Genomic DNA, 22,444 nt, shown 5'->3' on the forward strand with positions numbered 1-22,444 from the left:
TCGTTCTGTTTCAACTTCTCTCTCACAAGCCTCTGCTTCAGTCGCTCTTGATCTTCGCCTTTTCTAAGGCGTTTGAGGGACAAAAACCGAAAGCCAAACCACCACCACAAACGAAGTCACAAATAGGGATGGGCAACGGTTATGGCGGACGGGTAACCGCGATTATTTACCCATAACCATTTATACTTATATCCGCATAATTGTTTACCCGTTGGGTAATTGCCCAAACAGTTATACCCATACTCATAACCATTTATAAACGGTTAACCATACCCATAACAGCATACCCATTTAACCATAACCGTTTAATACCAGTTTACTCATTTACTCTTTTTAACCTGTTTAATTTTTATTTATTTTTTATCATTACCTCTTTTTTCACCCTTCTACATGTTTTTTAACAACTTGAAAATTAAAAAAAAAATGTCATAATTTTTTTTTGGCAATTAAACACCGTTATAAGCACATTCATCTTACATTTCCGTATTAAAATTTTTTAAATCCTTATCTCATTCTAATAATTGAAATAATTTCCGGCAAAGACACAACGGTGTGCACTCGTACGTGGATTATTTATATGCTCAGCAAGCACCCTTATATGCAAGAAAAGGTTGTAACGGAAGTTTGAGAAGCAGCAAATCTGAAAGATGACTCAAGCATTGTTGAACTTGCAGACAATCTTAATGAAGATGCCCTTAATAAAATGCAGTATGTCTTAGTAGCTTTGACTGAGACACAAAGGCTCTACCCTGTAATTCCACTGGAAATTTGACTAACATCTTAACTAAATCTAATGCATGCATACTGCAAGGGAAATGATTTCAGTGCGCTCCCATTTATTTTTCTCACTTAAATTTCTTTTGATTTATTCAATTTAAGAATAGAAATACTCCATGGATCATCGTTTATTACTTTTTAATTAATTAAAACACTGCTATATAAACCACATTATAGTCAATAGTATTGATCTAAGTTTTGTTTGATAGAGAACATGATTTGTGTTAATTTTATATATATAAAATAAATAGATAAACGGTTACTCATTTATAACCATGATTAATACTCATAATCAACTATTTATATTTTACGGATGAACGATTATACCTATAACCGTTTATTTATTTAAACGGTTACCCAAATGATCGTGTAACCGCGGATCATCCCTAGTTACGAACGCCACTCTCACTCACCCTCCACCGTTACACACGCACCCAATCATAATTCTGAAATCCAAACACAACCCAGATGTTAATCCTTCAGAGAATGGCAATGGCCACTTCTTCTTCCTTCCTCTTAATCCCTCTCCTCAATACTCTTCTTTGCTTTCCCCAGTTAAACACCAAGCTCCGAGTTCAGGTCTCTGTCCTTGTACGGCGGTAGAACTGGAGACTCCACCTCCTCGGCGATGGCCACAGAGGCTCAGGTCTCGACCCAAGACGACAAATTGAAGGATGCCCAGATGGAGGTAGCTGATAAACCTGAGACAGTCGTGCTTCCAACCAACGAGTCCTCCGAAAGCCTCATCATAATTCGACACACGGTATTTATTGAAATTTCATTGCTTTGGATTGGATTTATGATTGTTTTATGTTAAATTGAAGTAGGGTGCTTTCCTGTTGAATTTTTTGAATTTTTAGATTCTTAGGAGCTTCCCCTTTTTGAAAGTTTGATGCTTTTAATTAACTATTTTCAATTCTGCGTTACTAATTGTCACCTGATTCTATTGTGAAGAATGAGGAAGTGAGGATGAAGAAAATAAGAACCTAACTTTTCGGTAATTTGAAATTTGATCGAATAGGACATGGAAAAATGGGTGTACATCAGTAGATAAGCTGGGAAAATTTTCAAGACTTGGATTGTCTGCCCTCTAATTTTGGTGCCCTCCCAGTGCCCTCTTGTTTTTGTGGTCATGGTTAAGCCACATCAACATTTTATAGTACTATTTCTTTTTGTTTTATTATTTTTATAAAAAAATGATATAAAATATTGACGTGGCTTAACCGTGACCACACAAAACAGGAGGGCACCGAAATGGGAGGGCAGACAATCCAAGTCCAAATTTTCATCCTGTTTTTGGGAATGTGAGAAGATACATGGGTTTCTGTATTTTGATAAAGTGTTGAGGTCGAGCTATGTTCATTTTTTTCTAAATTTCCATGTAGTTTGGTATTAATGGCGTCTTTTCCGCTGTTATGGTGATGAACTATTTATGTGTTTGACTGCAGTGTGCACACGTGATGGCCCTGGCTGTTCAAAAGCTCTTCCCGGATGCAAAAGTGACAATTGGTCAGTGGATAGAAAATGGGTTCTATTATGATTTTGATATGGAGCCTTTGACAGACAAAGAGTTGAAGAGAATCAAGAAGGAGATGGTAAGTGGAATTTCTTTATAAGTTATCATGTTTGTATCAAAGTTTTGGAACCATGAAACTATTGAAAACTATTCATGATCATTTCTTTTGTGATTTGTAGGATCTCATCATTGGTAGAAACTTACCACTCATAAGAGAAGAAGTTTCAAGATATGCTCACAAAAGAATAACTGCGCTCAACGAAGCATACAAATTGGAAATTTTGGATAGTATTAAAGAAGATCCCATTACCATATATCATATTGGTAAGGGTTTCACTATTTTCAGGCTCAATATAGTTTGGAAGGTGATGATTTAATGTGCAGGAACTGTGCGTAAATGATATTTTTATTAGCTACACAAGTGAAATGTACAGTGTTTGTGTCGAGTCTTAAGATGGAAATTTAAGGGAATAAAAAAGAGAGGGCGGGGGTGTGCTCAGGGAAAACAATGTTGTTGGTGCTCTTTAAAAATGAGTTATTGATATGCAAATTGAAAAGGAGACTAATTTGAAGGTGGGAGGAACCTTTTGGTCAAGCTAACCAATTATACTTATGTTTATACATATGCATGCTTGTACTGGGATTTGATTGTGTTTTGAACTAGCATCCTGTCATATTAGACTGTCTTTATGTCATAATTCCTCATAGTATGCCGAATTCTTCTTATGTGATGAATGGTAGGAAGCATGTGCAGGGCCCCATGTTGAAAAAACTGGAAATATTAACGGAAAAGCTGTCGAACTTGAGTCTATTGCTGGTGCTTGCTGGAGAGGAGATGAAAAAAACCAATGCTGCAGAGGATCTATGGCACTGCATGGGAGAGTGAAGATCAATTGAAGGCATATCTTCATTTCAAAGAGGAAGCTAAACGTCGAGATCACAGGGGCTTTGATCAAGTTCTTGACCTGTTTTCTATACAGGTACTCAGAATTGCCCTGAATCTCTTTCTGCTGCTTACGCAGATTTATCAGTTAGCAATCCCATTATTTGTAATTATGAGGATTCTTGCATTAACTCTGCCTGTGTAAGTTTATCTTACATTGCCGGTCCCAAGTCCGGGTAAAGGAGGAGGGGGAGGGCGTCAGGTAGTCGACAGCCGGCACTCCACAGTTACGTCGAATCCTTATGAAAATGAATCCAGAACGAAATCGCGCTAAAGCTAGGGCGTCACCCGTAAGTGGCGCGCTGTGTGGCCCGAGCACAGTGATAAGTGAGCAAGGGTCGCTGTATCTCCATCGGCACCCGGATGCAGTGTTAAATGAGCAAGGGGGCCATAGAAACTTCTTTTCGAACGACTCCACTCAAAGTTGTTTGGGAGCATATACTCCTATCAACTTTACACAGGACACACAAAAGAAGTACTTTGATCCTATTGGACGGGGGAGGGTGAAGAAGCTAGGACAAAAGGGTAGAGTTCAAGAGAGTAGAATGCGTTTAGGAACGTGGAATATAGAAACCTTAACGGGAAAATCTATAGAAGTAGTGGAAGTTATGGTGAGGAGAAGGATAAATATTATGTGCCTACAAGAAACTAAGTGGGTTGGTCTTAAGGCAAAGGATCTAGAAAACTTAGGGTTTAAACTTTGGTATTCGGGCACAAGTAGAACGAGAAACGGTGTTGGCATCATCTGTGGACAAGACCTTGACACAAGATGTTGTAGATGTCAAGAGGGTAGGAGATAGAATCATGGCAATCAAGATTGTAATAGGACAAGAACTCATCAATGTCATTAGTGCGTACGCACCTCAAGTAGGGTTGGATACGAGTTCGAAGGAGAAATTTTGGGAATACCTTGGAGACTTGGTGCTGGGAATACCTTGGAGACTTGGTGCAAGGAATTGCCCAGACGGAGAAGTTATTTATAGAGGAGATTTAAATGGACACGTGGGCAGGGAGACAGGCAACTATAGAGGTTTTCATGGTGGCCATGGTTTTGGGGAGAGAAACGAGGATGGGGAAGCTATCTTGGATTTTGCAATGGCATATGATCTCTTCTTAGCCAACACATTCTTTAAGAAGAGAGAAGAACATGTGATCACCTACAAGAGTGGGTTGTCAAAAACACAAATAGATTTTCTTCTAATGAGGATATGAGATCGTATAACTTGTAAGGATTGCAAAGTTATACCGGGAGAGAGCTTGGCTAATTAACATCGCTTGTTGGTGATGGATGTACATATCAAAAGAGTGAGAAAAAAGAACAAGACTTGGAAGTGCCCAAGGCCTAGATGGTGGAATCTAAAAGGAGAAAAACAAGCCATTTTCAAAGAGAAAGTAATCACCCAGTGTGGGTGGGATAGAGAGGGGGAAGCTAGCTAAATGTGGGATTCCATGGCTAGTTGTATCCGAAAAGTAGCAAAAGAGGTATTAGGAGAGTCCAAGGGCTTTGCCCCACACCAAAAGGAATCTTGGTGGTGGAATGAGGAGGTACAAACAAAGGTGAAGGCTAAGAAGGAATGTTGTAAAGCCTTATACAAGGACAGGACCGATGAAAATAGTGAAAGGTATAGAAGAGCGAAGCAAGAGGCTAAGAAAGCTGTGAGAGAAGCTAAGTTAGCGGCTTATGACGACATGTATAAGCGACTAGATACCAAAGAAGGAGAGTTGGATATCTATAAACTAGCTAGAGCAAGGGAAAAGAAGATAAGGGACCTAAACCAAGTGAGGTGCATCAAGGATGAGGATGGAAAGGTTCTTGCTACAGAGAATGCGGTCAAAGACAGATGGAGAGGTTATTTTCATAATCTTTTCAATGAAGGACATGAAAGGAGTACTTCTTTAGGGGAGTTGAGTAATTCAGAAGAGTGTAGAAACTACTCATTTTATCGTCGAATCAGGAAGGAAAAAGTGGTTGTAGCTTTGAAGAAAATGAAGCATAGAAAAACAGTGGGCCCAGATGATATATCGATCGAAGTGTGGAAAGTCTTGGGAGAGACAAGTATAGCATGGCTCACTGACCTTTTCAATAGGATTTTGAAAACGAAGAAGATGCCAACTGAGTGGTGAAAGAGCACTTTGGTGCCTATATACAAGAATAAGGGCGACGTACAAAATTGCATGAATTATAGGGGTATTAAGCTAATGAGCCATACAATGAAGCTCTGGGAGAGAGTCATTGAGCATAGATTGAGGTAAGAGACACGGGTTTCGGACAACCAATTCGGGTTCATGCCAGGGCGCTCAACCATGGAGGCAATCTATCTCTTACGAAGATTGATGGAAAGATATAGAGATGGGAAAAAGGATTTACACATGGTCTTTATAGATTTGGAAAAAGCTTATGATAGGGTCCCAAGAGACATTCTTTGGAGGATTTTAGAGAAGGAAGAAGTACGAGCAGCATATATCCAAGCTATAAAGGATATGTATGAAGGAGCAAAGACTGCCGTAAGAACTCATGAATGACAAACCGAAAGCTTCTCCATAACTGTAGGATTACATCAAGGCTCATCCTTAAGTCCTTACCTTTTTGCGTTGGTAATGGATGAGTTAACAGGACATATTCAAGATGATATTCCTTGGTGTATGCTTTCCGCAGATGATATAGTGTTGATAGATGAAACTCAGGAAGGGGTAAATGCGAAGCTTAACCTTTGGAGAGAAATGTTGGAATCTAAAGGTCTTCGCCTAAGCCGATCAAAGAAAGAATATATGGAGTGCAAGTTCAGTGCAAATGGAGGCCAAAATGAGTTAGGGGTGAGGATCGGAGATCAGGAAATACCAAAGAGCGATCGTTTTCGCTACTTAGGATCTATCTTGCAAAAGAACGGAGAATTAGATGGAGATCTCAACCATAGAATACAAGCTGGATGGATGAAGTGGAAGAGTGCATCCGGCGTGTTGTGTGACCGTCGTATGCCACTGAAGCTCAAGGAAAAATTTTATAGGACAACAATAAGGTCGGCGATGCTGTATGGCACAGAATGTTGGGCGGTGAAGCATCAACACGTACACAAAATGGGTGTAGCGGAGATGAGGATGCTTCGTTGGATGTGTGGGCACACGAGAAATGATAAGATTAGGAATGAGGATATCCGAGGTAAAGTAGGAGTAGCCGAAATTGTACGAAAATTGAGAGAAAATTGGTTACAGTGGTTTGGACATGTGCAAAGAAGGCCTACTGACGCTCCGGTTAGAATATGCGACTACAGGACAGAGGTTTAGGGCCGAAGGGGTAGAGGAAGACCTAGGAAAACTTTGGAAGAGACTCTAAGAAAAGACTTAGAGTATTTGGATCTAACGGAGGACATGACACAGGACTGAGCACAATGGCATTCTAAGATTCATATAGCCGACCCCACTCAGTGAAGAAGGCTTTGGTGTATTTAACACAATACGTTGAAATGAAGCAAAACTTATTTATTGATATCTCCGATAAGTTACAAATATGTACATATACATGAGTCAAAATAAACAAACAAGAGGGAGCCTTCACAAAGGTTGCTTAGGAGAAGTCTCAGCAGTTGGTAGAGCCCCAGAAAGAGAAGGCACCGGAGGGGTATCATTCGAAGCCTCAGTACTGGACAGAACCCTAGAAGGAGGAGGCATCGAAGGTTGATCATTTGGAGCTTCAGTACGCGGTACAGCCCCAGAAGACGAAGGCAATAAATGCCTTTGGAACAAACCCACAAACCGCTGATGATCAAGTAAAACCTGACCATCAGATTCCTTCATCTGGTCAAGCTTCCTCTTCATGTTTGTAGCATAGTCATGTGCGAGCCGGTGCAACTGTTTATTCTCATGCTTGAGCCCTCTAATCTCTTATTTGAAACTCATCACTTCAGCCGCCAATGATTCAACTTGGCAGGTTCGAGCAAATAGGCGCTGGGCCATATTAGACACAGAACCTGCACACTGAACACTTAGAGCCAGATAATCCTTAACAGCCAACTCATCAGACCGTTTGCAAAGTAATCTGTTATATTTGGGAGTGAGAAAGTTCCTGGCCACCACCGCAGCAGTCATATCATTCTTCATCACGGAATCCCCAACGGTAAGCGGACCAGTAGGGGATAAGAAAGATGGACGCCATATGTTGTCTGGAGAAGGCGTGGCTGCCTCTTCAACGAGGTTCAAGTCAAAACGACGGTCGGAGGGGCCAGAAATTTTCAAAGGTGTTGAAGAGAGAAGTGGTCGGACAAATCAAGATCTTAGAAGTGCAAGAATGGAGCTTCTACTGGTGAAGATTCAAGTGTGCTTTGGAACTTAATGTCAGCCTCTATAAAAATCTGCACTCGACGGAGCTTCAGAAATCGAAGAGGCGCCTGCCCAGAAATCGAAGAGGCATTTGCTTTCTCAAAAGTTGGGCTGCTCAAAGACCACGAGGGTCGATCTCAGAAATCGAAGAGGCGTTTGCTTTCTCAAAAGCTGGGCTGCTCAAAGACCACGAAGGCCGATCTCAGAAATCGAAGAGGCACTTGCTTTCTCAAAAGCTGGGTTGCTTAGAGACCACGAAGGCCGATCTCAGAAATCGAAGAGGCACCTGCTTTTTTCAGCCTTGTCAGCACCTGTCACATGCACACTCAGCTTTGCTGAAATTACGGGCATTCTGTTGAATATTTCTGGTGAAGTAGAAAGCACGTGAATCTTATTGTTCAATCATCCACTTTCCACACGCACCATCAGCTCATGGGTACCATAGATAACTTTGCCAAAGATCTCTGACAAAGTTTAGACACGTGAAGCTTGCAGCTCCCACTACATCGCTATGATCAAGAAGGGTAAAAGAATAGCAAAGAAACAGCACTAACAAAGTTTAGATACATAAATTTTGAAGGTCTAGCTACCATATTATTACCTACAAGGGTAAAGGAACAGCACCGCTGCTGGATAATCGGAAAGTCCTTGTATGTCAACCTATGTGCTCTGTGGCAAGGTAGACTAGCAAACATGCCCAAACTTTACTTACATTCGAGAAAACACTCCCAACAAGATTGCTTGCTCCAAAATCGAAGAGGCACCGTCCTCTGAATCTCGAGAGCCAGACTCCCAACATGATTACTTTCTCAAAAATTGAAGAGACACCGCTCTCCGAATCTCGAGAGCTAGACTCCCAGCAGGATTGCTCTCTCAAAAATCGAAGAGGCACCGTTTTCCGAATCTCGAGAGCCAGATCTCCGACAAGATTACTTGTACGAAAACCGAAAAGGCACCGCTTTCTCAACTTCAAGAGCCAGATCTCCTTGGATAAAGCTTGTCTGTAATCTTCACACGCAACATCAGCTTTCCAGATACCACAGACCACTTTTTCAAAGTGCTCTGACACACGTGAAGCTAGCAACTCCCACTACCGTGCTATGACCAAGCAGGGTAAAGGAATAGTATTACTACTTGTTGTTAGGGAAACTCCTATATATGTCGACCTCCATCCTCAACGGACAGGCAGACCTGCAAAAATGCTCAACACTTCCTCATATCCGAGAGGGCACTCCCAACGAAGCCTCTCGAAATACTCAGCTTTCTTTCCCCCCGATAATACCTCTGCAAACAAGCTACACCAGAGCAAGAATATCTCATATCATCAGGGTTAAAAGCAAGAGTATCCCATATCATGCTTTTTCCCTGTCTTTTCCTTTGGCCTTGTTCTTACCTGCAAGACAAGGAGAAAGAGAGCAATCAGTCAGCACTTGGAATCAAGCTTCCAGTCAGGAACTGACTGCCTGGAACCCCTTACCTGATTACTTACCTGGCATTGCTCTCGAGTACCCATCTTCAAAATCTTATGCTTCCAGAGAAGATACCACATCTGCCTGAGGAACAGATAGGGAAAGTGAGAAGGATACAAGGAAGCATGTGGAGACAAACGTAACAGAACACGTGCCGATACATCCACTACTTTGTCAACAGCAAAAGTATCTCATATCAGCAGGGTCGAACGTACTCTAGATTTGATGGACGTGTTTTGACCCTCAAATTCTTCAGTCGGCCTTATACTCTGGAAGAAACCAGAAAATCCTCCAGCCCAGTTCAAGAATAAGCCTGTGTAAAGTTACTTATTCAAAAGCAAAAGTATCTCATATCATCTATTCTCCTTTTCTTCTCTTTATCCTTCATGCTGCCTGCAAGATAGGGAGAATGAGAACAATCAGCCGGAACTCGAAATCAAACTTCTGATCTGGGACTAATTGCTTGGAGCTCTGATTGCTTACCTTGTCTGTCACCTTTTTCAGCATATCCCCTAGCTCGGTGACTTGGGGGACTCCTACTACATGGTTTGTATCGCGCTTGACCAAGCCTGAAACTACAAGTAAGCTTCAAGTGAATTTGATACATTACCTTGTGCATCTCCACCAGTTAAAGATACCACCCCTTGATGGAGGAAGCGTACTTCCAGAGAAGATGCCACATCTACCTATGAGACAGTTAAGGCAAGTGAAGACGAGAGCATGCACCTATGTGATTTGTACTAAATCATTCACTTGTACTCACTAAAGGAGAGCTTGAACCTATGTACTTGCGTAAACTCTTCACAATTAATGAGAACTCCTCTACTCCGTGGACGTAGCCAATCTGGGCGAACCACGTACATCTTGTGTTTGCTTTCTTGTCTCTATCCATTTACATACTTATCCACATTAATGACCAGAGCAATCTAGCGAAGATCACAAACTTAATACTCTCTGTTGTACCAAAGTCCTCACTGATTTTGTGCATCAACAATCCTTAAGTCTTTACATTTTTGCGTTGGTAATGGATGAGTTAATAGGACATATTCAAGATGATATTCCTTGGTGTATGCTTTTCGCAGATGATATAGTGTTGATAGATGAAACTCATACGGGGTAAATGCGAAACTTAACTTTTGGAGAGAAGTGTTGGAATCTAAAGGTCTTCGCCTAAGCCGATCAAAGACAGAATATATGAAGTGCATGTTCATTACAAATGGAGGCCAAAATGAGTTATGGGTGAGGATCGGAGATCAGGAAATACCAAAGAGCGACCGTTTTCGCTACCTAGGATCTATATTGCAAAAGAATGGAGAATTAGATGGAGATCTCAACCATAGAATACAAGCTGGATGGATGAAGTGGAATAGTGCTTCTGGCGTGTTGTGTAACCGTCGTAGGCCACTAAAGCTCAAGGAAAAATTTTATAGGACGGTAATAAGGCCGACGATGCTGTATGGCACAGAATGTTGGGCAGTGAAGCATCAACACGTACACAAAATGGGTTTAGACATGTACAAAGAAGGCCTACTGACGCTCCGGTTCGAAGATGGGACTACGAGATAGAGGTTCAGGGCCGAAGGGGTAGAGGTAAACCTAGGAAAACTTTGGAAGAGACCCTAAGAAAAGACTTAGAGTACTTTGATCTAACGGAGGATATGACACAAAATTGCGCACAATGGCGTTCTAGGATTCATATAGCCGACCTCACTTAGTGGGAAAAGGCTTTGTTGTTGTTGTTGTATGAGGATTCTTGCATTGAACATTTTCATTGTTGAATTTTCACAGAATGATGCTGGTGGTGGTTTAGTGTTCTGGCATCCAAAGGGTGCTATTGTGAGGCATGTAATGGAAGATTTGTGGAAAAAGATTCACATAGAACGTGGTTACAATCTGCTTATACTCCACATGTTGCAAAGGCGAACCTTTGGCAGATAAGTGGTCATCTGGATTACTACAAGGAGAATATGTATGATCAAATGAATGTTGAGGATGAACTTTATCAGCTTCGACCGATGAACTGCCCCTATCATATCTTGGTTTACAGAAAGAAGCCTTACTCATATCATGAATTTCCTATTCAAGTTGTTGAGTTGGGAACCGTTTATAGATACGAATTATCTGGAAGCTTGCATGGTCTTTTTCGTGTAAGAGGTTTTACTCAGGTACAGTGTTAGTATTTGCAAACTATTAGTCTATAATCCTTGGTGTATGAAGTGTTTTTTTTTTTTTTAACCTCAGGACTTGTTGCAGGATGATGCCCACATATTTTTTCAAGAAGATCAGATCAAAGATGAAATTAAGGGTGTCCTAGATCTTACCGAATAACTTTTGTTGCAATTCGGCTTCAGCAAATATGAGGTCAATCTCTCTTCGAGGCCAGAGAAAGCTGTTGGAGATGGTGATATATGGGTGAAAGGCAACATCTGCCCTTACTCCTTAGAGATGCTTTGGATGATAAAGGTTGGAGCTATCAAATTGATGAAGGTGGTGGTGCCTTTTATGGTCCAAAGATTGATCTTAAGATTGAGGATGCCCTTGGAAGGAGGTGGCAGTGCTCAACTATACAAGTTAATCCTGAACTCATGACGGGATAATTCTAATGTACGCTTTGTTTTTTAATTGGTAGTCTCTATGTCTATCTCCGTATCACTTTGTAAAATGTTCATTGGAGATTTGAGCATCTTTTTTTAATTGAGCGAATTACATGGATTTGTTTGCTAGAGTAAAGCCACTTATTATTGTTATTTTAAATTGTTTGATCTTTTGTACTTCCCAAATTGTACAAGTTGATTTTCCATTATGGCTTTCGCCAATACAAGCTCATGTTTTACCAGTTACTGACTCTCAGGTTTGTAAAGCAGTTGCACGTTTAATGTTTCAATTAACTCAAGGACCCTCAACACACCTGCACGACGGTTACCTGGGCTATGACCCCTGACTCTCCTCCCAGTGATTCGACTCCTTTGTCGACTCCGAGTCGCTCAAGGACTCCACCACCGATTCCCCAATCTTCCACGGCTCCACCATAGACGACGCTTTCGAACGGCCAGGGCTTTGATGGAGGGTTTGGCGGGTCCGACGATCCCATTTTGCCGGTTCCGTCTGAGATACTGCCTGAGGAGGGCTTCGCTCTCAGAAAATGGAGGAGGTAGGATCTCGAATTCTAATTGTTTTCAATTGAACCGATAGTTCTGTATAGCAATTAAATTTTGACTCTTTTGTGCAATTTAGTTGAAAGTTGTTGGTTTTGATTTGGCTTGATCTTTCTGTTGATGAGAAATTAGGTGGAAATTGTTGTTTTGATTTCGATAGTTTTCAAGAATTGCATGCTTAGTGATCAGCAATCGTCTGGCTTTATCGGGTAAGGAGATAAAGCAATTAAATTTCAAAATTTGGATTTACAGTTCGTATTTTGAGCCTGAATTCATGAAAACAAACATAACCCATTATTTATTAGCGATTAATGATCTGATTAATTTAGTTTTTAATCATAATCAATAGCATGTAGCTTTAATGGAAGTGGGGTTTGGGAAATTGGCTAGCACCCATTTTGCTTTTTGTTTGTCTGCTTTCCATTTCTCCTCTCTCTTGCCATCTTCTTTGTATTTTGGCTACTTCTCTCTCCCGCACTCCCTTTTTAACTCTTGGTTCTGTGGTTCTCCGGCTGCCGTTAGGTTTTTGTGGTCGAACAACGATGGAATCCGAGGATGATGACTACTACAGCAACGACAATGACTCCTAGAAATTTTTATTTTGAATTCGGAATTGGTTTGATTGAAGCCCCCTAATTGATTGTATTTAGGTTGGATTTTTATGCATCAGGAATTTCAATTGAAGCCTCCTAATTGGATAATGTTTTTCCCATGTTAGGCTTCTCTGATTGAGGTGATACAGATACCAAATTGGAGCGGTGCTGTTAGTGGAGGAATCTGGTAGAAACGATGAGTTTGTAGATTGAATTTGTATATGATGATAATAAAAAATGATATGTTGTTTTCGTAATTCTTTTTGCTTTCAAAGTTTATTGCTTGGTTGTGTTCGTAACCTCTGGGTTCTTACGGTTCTTTGTCTCTCTTACTTCAGATTCTTTGTGTTTTTTATCATTCGTTTGTGAAGAAATGGGTCGTACGTAGTGGTAAGGCTCTGAGGAAGGCACTTGCCACCAAGGTGCGTTTCGTTTGGGTTTCTGATGTCTAGAAAATTAGAATTGATAATTGCAAGCAATTTTTTCCGAGAAACAATCAGATTATTGAATCTAAGTTGCTAATTGTTTTAATTTTGTATATGCTGCAATTAAATCAGCACCCGCAACTGAAGGTGTCAAGAAGCCTGACTGCTACCGCCTTGGAATCGTCATTTTTCGGTAAGTTTTCAACACAATATAGTTCAAATCCTCTGAATCATGTTCTTGAATTTTACTATATGTATCGTGTTCTTTGCATTTCGTTATCTGAAATTTGTTCTTTGAATTTGGTTACCAGAATCGTGCCTAATGTTTGATGTGGCCAGTGGCTTTGTATGGTTGGCTGGTGTGATTTGGGAGTGTTTTTAGTTAATGGCAGACATAGGACAAAGGTGTGGGGCAGCGAAGTCAAGTGGGATTAGGAATTTAGGATAGTAGACTGTTTGCTAATTTATGGGATTAGAAGTCTTCCTTTATTTTTTCTCTTCATGTAACAACAACAACAACAACAAAGCCTTTTCCCACTAAGTGGGGTCGGCTATATGAATCCTAGAACGCCATTACGCTCGGTTTTGCACATGTCCAAACCCATTTTGTGTACGTGTTGATGCTTCACCACCCAACATTCTGTGCCATACATCATCGCCGGCCTTATTGCCGTCCTATAAAATTTTCCCTTGAACTTCAGTGGCCTACGACGGTCACACAACACGCCGGATGCACTCTTCCACTTCATCCATCCAGCTTGTCTTCTATGGTTGAGATCTCCATCTAATTCTCCGTTCTTTTGCAAGATAGATCCTAGGTAGCGAAAACGGTCGCTCTTTGGTATTACATGATTTTCGATCCTCGCCCCTAACTCATTTTGGCCTCCATTTGCACTGAGCTTGCACTCCATATATTCTATCTTTGATCGACTTAGGCGAAGACCTTTAGATTCCAACACTTGTCTCCAAAGGTTAAGCTTCGCATTGACCCCTCATGAGTTTCATCTATCAACACTATATCATTTGCGAGAAGCATACACCAAGGAATATCATCTTGAATATGTCCGGTTAACTCATCCATTACCAACGTAAAAGGGTAAGGACTTAAGGATTGTTGATGCACAAAATCAGTGAGGACTTTGGTACAACAGAAAGTATTAAGTTATTGCTCTGGTCATTAGTGTGGATAAGTATGTAAAAGGATAGAGATAGGAAAGCAAACATAAAATGTACGTAGTTCACCCAGAAAGTAACTTTCCACAGGCTTATTCTTGAACTGGGCTGGAGGGATTTCTGGTTTCCTCCAGAGTATAAGGCCGATTGAAGAATTTGAGGGTCAAAACAAGTCCATCAAATCTAGAGTACGTTCGACCCTGCTGATATGAGATACTTTTGCTGTTGACAAAGTAGTGGATGTATCGGCACGCGTTCTGTTACGCTTGTCTCCATATGCTTCCTTGTATCCTTCTCACTGTCCTTATCGGTTCCTCAGGCAGATGTGGTATCTTCTCTGGAAGCATAAGATGTTGAAGATGAGTACTCGAGAGCAGTGCCAGGTAAGTAATCAGGTAAGGGTTCCAGGCAGTCAGTTCCTGACTGGAAGCTTGATTCCAAGTGCTGACTGATTGCTCTCTTTCTCCTTGTCTTTTGCAGGTAAGAACAAGGCCAAAGGAAAAGACAGGGAAAAAACATGATATGGGATACTCTTGCTTTTAACCCTGATGATATGAGATATTCTTGCTTTGGTGTAGCTTGTTTGCAGAGGTATTATCGGAGGGAAAGAAAGCTGAGTATTTCGAGAGACTTCTTTGGGAGTGCCCTCTCAGATATGAGGAAGGGTTGAGCATTTTTGCAGGTCTGCCTGTCCGTTGAAGATGAAGGTCGACATATATAGGAGTCTCCCTAACAACAAGTAGTAATGCTATTCCTTTACCTTGCTTGGTCATAGCACGGTAGTGGGAGCTGCCAGCTTCATGTGTGTCAGAGCACTTTGAAAAAGTGGTATGTGGTATCTGGAAAGCTGATGTTGCGTGTGAAGATTAGACACAAGCTTTATCCAAGGAGATCTGGCTCTCGAAGTTGAGAAAGCGGTGCCTCTTCGGTTTTCAAACAAGCAATCCTGCGGGGATCTGGCTCTCAATATTCGGAGAACGGTGCCTCTTCGATTTTTGAGAGAGCAATCCTGCTGGGAGTCTGGCTCTCGAGATTCGGAGAGCGATGTCTCTTCGATTTTGAGAAATTAATCATGTTGGGAGTCTGGCTCTCAAGATTCGGAGAACAGTGCCTCTTCAATTTTAGAGCAAGCAATCTTGTTGGGAGTGTTTTCTCGAATGTGAGTAAAGGCAGGGCATGTTTGCTAGTCTACCTTGCCACGGAGCACAGAGGTTGACACACAGGGACTTTCTAATTATCCAGCAGTGGTGCTGTTCCTTTACCCTTGTGGATAATAATATGATAGCTAGACATTCAAAATTTATGTGTCTAAACTTTGTTAGTGCTGTTTCTTTGCTATTCTTTTACCCTTCTTGATCATAGCGATGTAGTGGGAGCTGCAAGCTTCACGTGTTTAAACTTTGTCAAAGATCTTTGACAAAGTTATCTGTGGTACCCCTGAGCTGATGGTGCGTGTGAAAAGTGGATGATTGAATAGTAAGATTCATGTGCTTTTTACTTCACCAGAAATCTTCAACAGAATGCCCGTAATTTCAGCAAAGCTGAGTGTGCATGTGACAGGTGCTGACAAGGCTGAAAAAAGTAGGTGCCTCTTCGATTTCTAAGATCGACCCTCGTGGTCTCTAAGCAACCTAGCTTTTGAGAAAGCAAGCCTCTTCGATTTCTAAGATCGGTCTTCGCGGTCTTTTAGCAGCTCAGCTTTTAAGAAAGCAAACGCCTCTTCGATTTCTGAGATCGGCCCTCATGGTCTCTGAGCAGCCTAGCTTTTGAGAAAGCAAACGCCTCTTCGATTTCTGGGCAGACGCCTCTTCGATTTTTTAAGCTCCGTCGAGTGCAGATTTTTATAGCGGCTGGCATTAAGTTTCAAAGCACACTTGAATCTTCACCAGGAGAAGCTCCCTTCTTGCACTTCTAAAATCTTGATTTGTCCGACCTCTTCTCTCTTCAACACCTTTGAAAATGTCTGGCCCATCCGACCGTCGTTTTGACTTGAACCTTGTTGAAGAGGCAGCCACGCCTTCTCTAGACAACATATGGCGCCCATCCTTCTTATCCCCTACTGGTCATCTTACCGTTGGGGATTCCGTGATGAAGAATGATATGACCGCTACGGTGGTGACCATGAACCTTCTCACTCCCAAAGATAACAGACTATTTTCCAAACGGTCTAATGAATTGGCTGTTAAGGATTCTCTGGCTCTGAGTATTCAGTGTGCAGGTTCTGTGTCTAATATGGCCCAACGCCTATTTGCTCTAACCCGCCAAGTTGAATCATTGGCAGCTGAAATGATGAGTCTCAAACAAGAAATTAGAGGGCTCAAGCATGAGAATAAACAGTTGCACCGGCTCGCACATAACTATGCTATAAACATGAAGTGGAAGCTTAACCAGATGAAGGAATCTGATGGTCAGGTTTTACTTGATCATCAGCGGTTTGTGGGTTTGTTCCAAAGGCATTTATTGCCTTCGTCTTCTGGGGCTGTACCGCATAATGAAGCTCCAAATGATCAACCTCCGATGCCTCCTCCTTCTAGGGTTCTGTCCAATACTGAGGCTCCTAATGATCCCCCTCCGATGCCTTCTCTTTCTAGAGCTCTACCAACTGCTGAGACTTCTCCTAAGCAACCTTTATGAAGGCTCCCTCTTGTTTGTTTATTTTGACTCATGTATATGTACATATTTGTAACTTATCGGAGATATCAATAACTAAGCTTTGCTTCATTTCCAACGTATTGTGTTAAATACACCAAAGCCTTCTTCATTGAGTGGAGTCCGCTATATGAATCTTAGAACGCCATTGTGCTCGGTCCTGTGTCATGTCCTCCGTTAGATCCAAATACTCTAAGTCTTTTCTTAGAGACTCTTCCAAAGTTTTCCTAGGTCTTCCTCTACCCCTTCGGCCCTGAACCTCTGTCCCGTAGTAACATCTTCTAACCGGAGCGTCAGTAGGCCTTTTTTGCACATGTCCAAACCACCGTAACCGATTTTCTCTCAACTTTCCTACAATTTCGGCTACTCCTACTTTACCTCGGATATCCTCATTCCTAATCTTATCCTTTCTCGTGTGCCCACACATCCAACGAAGCATCCTCATCTCCGCTACACCCATTTTGTGTACGTGTTAATGCTTCACCGCCCAACATTCTGTGCCATACAGCATCGCCGACCTTATTGTCGTCCTATAAAATTTTCCCTTGAGCTTCAGTGGCATACGGCGGTCACACAACACGCCGGATGCACTCTTCCACTTCATCCATCTAGCTTGTATTCTATGGTTGAGATCTCCATCTAATTCTCCGTTCTTTTGCAAGATAGATTCTAAGTAGCGAAAACGATCGCTCTTTGGTATTTCCTGATCTCCGATCCTCACCCCTAACTCATTTTGGCCTCCATTTGCACTAAACTTGCACTTCATATATTCTGTCTTTGATCGGCTTAGGCGAAGACCTTTAGATTCCAACAGTTGTCTCCAAAGGTTAAGCTTCGCATTTACCCCTTCCTGAGTTTCATCTATCAATACTATATCGTCTGCGAAAAGCATACACCAAGGAATATCATCTTGAATATGTCATGTTAACTCATCCATTACCAACGCAAAAAGGTAAGGACTTAAGGATGAGCCTTGATGTAATCCTACAATTATGGAGAAGCTTTCGGTTTGTCATTCATGAGTTCTTACGGCAGTCTTTGCTCCTTCATACATATCCTTTATAGCTTGGATATATGCTACTCGTACTCCTTCATTCTCTAAAATCCTCAAAAGAATGTCTCTTGGGACCCTATCATAAGCTTTTTCCAAATCTATAAAGACCATGTGTAAATCCTTTTTCCCATCTCTATATCTTTCCATCAATCTTCGTAAGAGATAGATTGCCTCCATGGTTGAGCGCCCTGGCATGAACCCGAATTGGTTGTCCGAAACCCGTGTCACTTACCTCAATCTATGCTCAATGACTCTCTCCCAAAGCTTCATTGTATGACTCATTAGCTTAATACCCCTATAGTTCATGCAATTTTGTACGTTGCCCTTATTCTTGTAGATAGGCACCAAAGTGCTCTTTCGCCACTCATTTGGCATCTTCTTCGTTTTCAAAATCCTATTGAAAAGGTCAGTGAGCCATGCTATACCTGTCTCTCCCAAGACTTTCCACACTTCGATCGGTATATTGTCTAGGCCCACTGCTTTATAATGCTTCATCTTCTTCAAAGCTACAACCACTTCTTCTTTCCTGATTCGACGATAAAATGAGTAGTTTCTACACTCTTCTGAGTTACTCAACTCCCCTAAAGAAGTACTCCTTTCATGTCCTTCATTAAAAAGATTATGAAAATAACCTCTCCATCTGTCTTTGACCGCGTTCTCTGTAGCAAGAACCTTTCCATCCTCATCCTTGATGCACCTCACTTGGTTTAGGTCCCTTGTCTTCTTTTCCCTTGCTCTAGCTAGTTTATAGATATCTAACTCTCCTTCTTTGGTATCTAGTCGCTTATACATATCGTCATAAGCCGCTAACTTAGCTTCTCTCACAACTTTCTTCGCCTCTTGCTTCGCTCTTCTATACCTTTCACCATTTTCATCGGTCATGTCCTTGTATAAGGCTTTACAACATTCCTTCTTAGCCTTCACCTTTGTTTGTACCTCCTCATTCCACCACCAAGATTCCTTTTGGTATGGAGCAAAGCCCTTAGACTCTCCTAATACCTCTTTTGCTACTTTTCGGATACAACTAGCCATGGAATCCCACCTTTGGCTAGCTTCCCCCTCTCTATCCCACCCATACTGGGTGATTACTTTCTCTTTGAAAATGACTTGTTTTTCTCCTTTTAGATTCCACCATCTAGTCCTTGGGCACTTCCAAGTCTTGTTCTTTTTTTCTCACTCTTTTGATATGTACATCCATCACCAACAAGCGATGTTAATTAGCCAAGCTCTCTCCCGGTATAACTTTGCAATCCTTACAAGTTATACGATCCCCTTTCCTCATTAGAAGAAAATCTATTTGTGTTTTTGACGACCCACTCTTGTAAGTGATCACATGTTCTTCTCTCTTCTTAAAGAAGGTGTTGGCTAAGAAGAGATCATATGCCATTGCAAAATCCAAGATAGCTTCCCCATCCTCGTTTCTCTCCCCAAAACCATGGCCACCATGAAAACCTCCATAGTTGCCTGTCTCCCTGCCCACGTGTCCATTTAAATCTCCTTCTATAAATAACTTCTCCGTCTGGGCAATTCCTTGCACCAAGTCTCCAAGGTCTTCCCAAAATTTCTCCTTCGAACTCGTATCAAACCCTACTTGAGGTGCATACGCACTAATCACATTGATGAGTTCTTGTCCTATTACAATCTTGATTGCCATGATTCTATCTCCTACCCTCTTGACATTTACAACATCTTGTGTCAAGGTCTTGTCCACGATGATGCCAACACCGTTTCTCGTTCTATTTGTGCCCGAATACCAAAGTTTAAACCCTGAGTTTTCTAGATCCTTTGCCTTAAGACCAACCCACTTAGTTTCTTGTAGGAACATAATATTTATCCTTCTCTTCACCATAACTTCCACTACTTCCTTAGATTTTCCGGTTAAGGTTCCTATATTCCACGTTCCTAAATGCATTCTGCTATCTTGAACTCTACCTTTCTGTCCTAGCTTCTTCACCCTCCCCCGTCCAATAGAATCAAAGTACTTCTTTTGTGTGTCCTGTGTAAAGTTGATAGGAGCATATGCTCCCAAACAACTTTGAGTGGAGTCGTTCGAAAAGAAGTTTATATGGCCCCCTTGCTCATTTAACACTGCATCTAGGTGCTGATGGAGATACGGCAACCCTTGCTCACTTATCACTATGCTCGGGCCACACAACGCGCCATTTACGGGTGACGCCCTAGCTTTAGCGCGATTTCGTGCGATGAAAAAAAAAAGGTGAGTAATTTTAACTCTAGTTTGAGGTAATAACATGTGAATTTTTCGTATTACTGGTTTTTCCCTTTCTATTAAAAACAACCTTTGATTTCTTTGATAGTGCGTTTTTCTATCTGTGCTATTGTTGAACTCCCCCAGTTATCAGTTTTGACTCAAAAAAAATATTCGATGATAACATGCTGAATTGAATATTGGCTAAAATTATATTGAAATTTGCTGGCCGAAGCAGATATCGTTAAAAGAGCTCTAAGTCACCCTCTGAAATTAATTGCCAAAAGTGATGTTGTAAATGGAAGAGTTGTTAGTGAGAAGGCATTTTTTTTCGTTTCACTTTATAGACTATGCTCACTATCTGTTTAATATGTTTCATCGTATTAATTAAAGTCTCATTTCTCAGGTGCTTTCAAGTGACAACCCCAACTATGGATGCATGCTGCCACTGGAAACTATGAAAATTTCATGGTTGCTGGGATCACTGATCCAACTAAAGTGGGTTTCTTTATCAAGTACTTCATGAATAGAATATTTTGGAGATCCTATCGCTGGGACAGATTGAAGAAGATGAAGATCACAAGGGTGGGATACTGGGGAGGGTGGTAGGGTTATGAGGAGTGGGCTCTGGTTGGTTTCGATTTGACCAATGTCATGGTTCGATGGAATCGAGGTGATGGGGATGATTCATGAGGTCACAACCACAAGATGTAGGGCCTACGCGTGGGGTTTAGGGGTTTCACATAGAGGCTTACAGAGGGAGGGGGTGCACACGTGAATTGCAGAGGGAGAGGGAGAAAGAGGGGGAGTAGGGTTGCTATATTCAAGTTCTCTTTTTTATTTTTACTTGAATTTGATTTGATTCTTTTTTTTTTTTGCGACAGGTTGAGAATGCGAAAGCTCAGCTGGAGGTGGAGGTGAGAATTTTAATTTAATTCATGGTATATCTTTTTTTTTTTGTGGGATTGTGCTGTTTTTGGGGAAAACAATATTAAATTGAAGTTTAGATATTTCTGTAATTGGGATTTAGAGTAAGAGATGAAGAACTATATGTGATTGCAAATTTAAAAGTTTAGAACTTTTTTGGTTTGGAAGCTAATTTTAAATTCAGCTAGCTGATTAATTAATAGAGAAATTATAACGAATGTGTGATACGTTTTTCAATGCGTATGAGCAGACATGGGTACTGCTTCAGCGGCAGCAGCTGCTATATGATGGTAGATGAGGAATTCTGAGATGCTGAGTGCTCTTAGTGTCAGAGATGAAGACTTGATAATGATCGTTCCAATTCTGCCTCAAGGTATACTTGATAATGTTGTCCTTTATGTGCAATTCACTGTATGATGCTCGTTCCTTTAATGAGCCTGTCAATATATTTCAATGCACCCACCAATTGGTTTTATCATCATACATCATTCGTGAGAAATGGGATGGTGAGTTTCTCAATACAGTTTTAATTTTTGTGCGAATAATGTTTGTAAAAAGTCTGTTTTTATTTAGTTCATTGCAGATTCTTATTCTTTTATTTAGTTCACGATTCATGCTTTTAAAGATAAGAAGTGCAAGGCTCTCTCGGATGTTAGTTTTGGGTGGCAATTGAAAGATACGAGGACAAACAAAAATACCTACCAATTGAAAGGATAAATTCAATTGAAAATATTTGGTTCATCAATTATTATAGTTTGAGCTTTCTGCATTAAATGTCCAGTTTTCGGGAAGAGTGATTCATGTAATTGGGTTTTATTAAAATTTTCATGATTTTATACAGTTTTTCGTTTAAATTTGTGGATTCATAAACACTTTTATGAGTGTTAATTTCTGTTCGTATGTCTAAAATTTGTTTGGAATTTGGCTGTTTCTTCAATTTCATCACCACCTATTCTCACAACTTCATTTAAAGTGTTTTGCATGTATAAGATTCATATTCATGGAGGTCATTTCAAACGGATTTCAAGCTGAGCTGCAGAAATTTGATTCAAATTGGTGGATTTGGGTAAGAAACTAAGAAACCATTATCTTTTGTTTCGGTTTTAAGAACTGAATTTAATGGTTAAGTTTATGTTTCAAGATTATCTTCCTTTCTCCTAAATACTGAGTTTTATGAGATTACATTTGGCAAGTCTGAAAACGGATTAGAAATACAGAGTTTTATGAGATCTATTTGGCAAGA

The 22,444-nt window shown here is 40.9% G+C and overlaps 1 pseudogene; it reads left to right on the forward strand.

The window, feature by feature from the left end:
* Nucleotides 1-1,217: 1,217 nt before the first annotated feature.
* Nucleotides 1,218-22,444, forward strand: LOC103410019 (threonine--tRNA ligase, chloroplastic/mitochondrial 2-like; annotated as a pseudogene).

Source organism: Malus domestica, chromosome 15, assembly GCF_042453785.1.
Source record: "Malus domestica chromosome 15, GDT2T_hap1".
Classification (NCBI taxonomy): domain Eukaryota; kingdom Viridiplantae; phylum Streptophyta; class Magnoliopsida; order Rosales; family Rosaceae; genus Malus; species Malus domestica.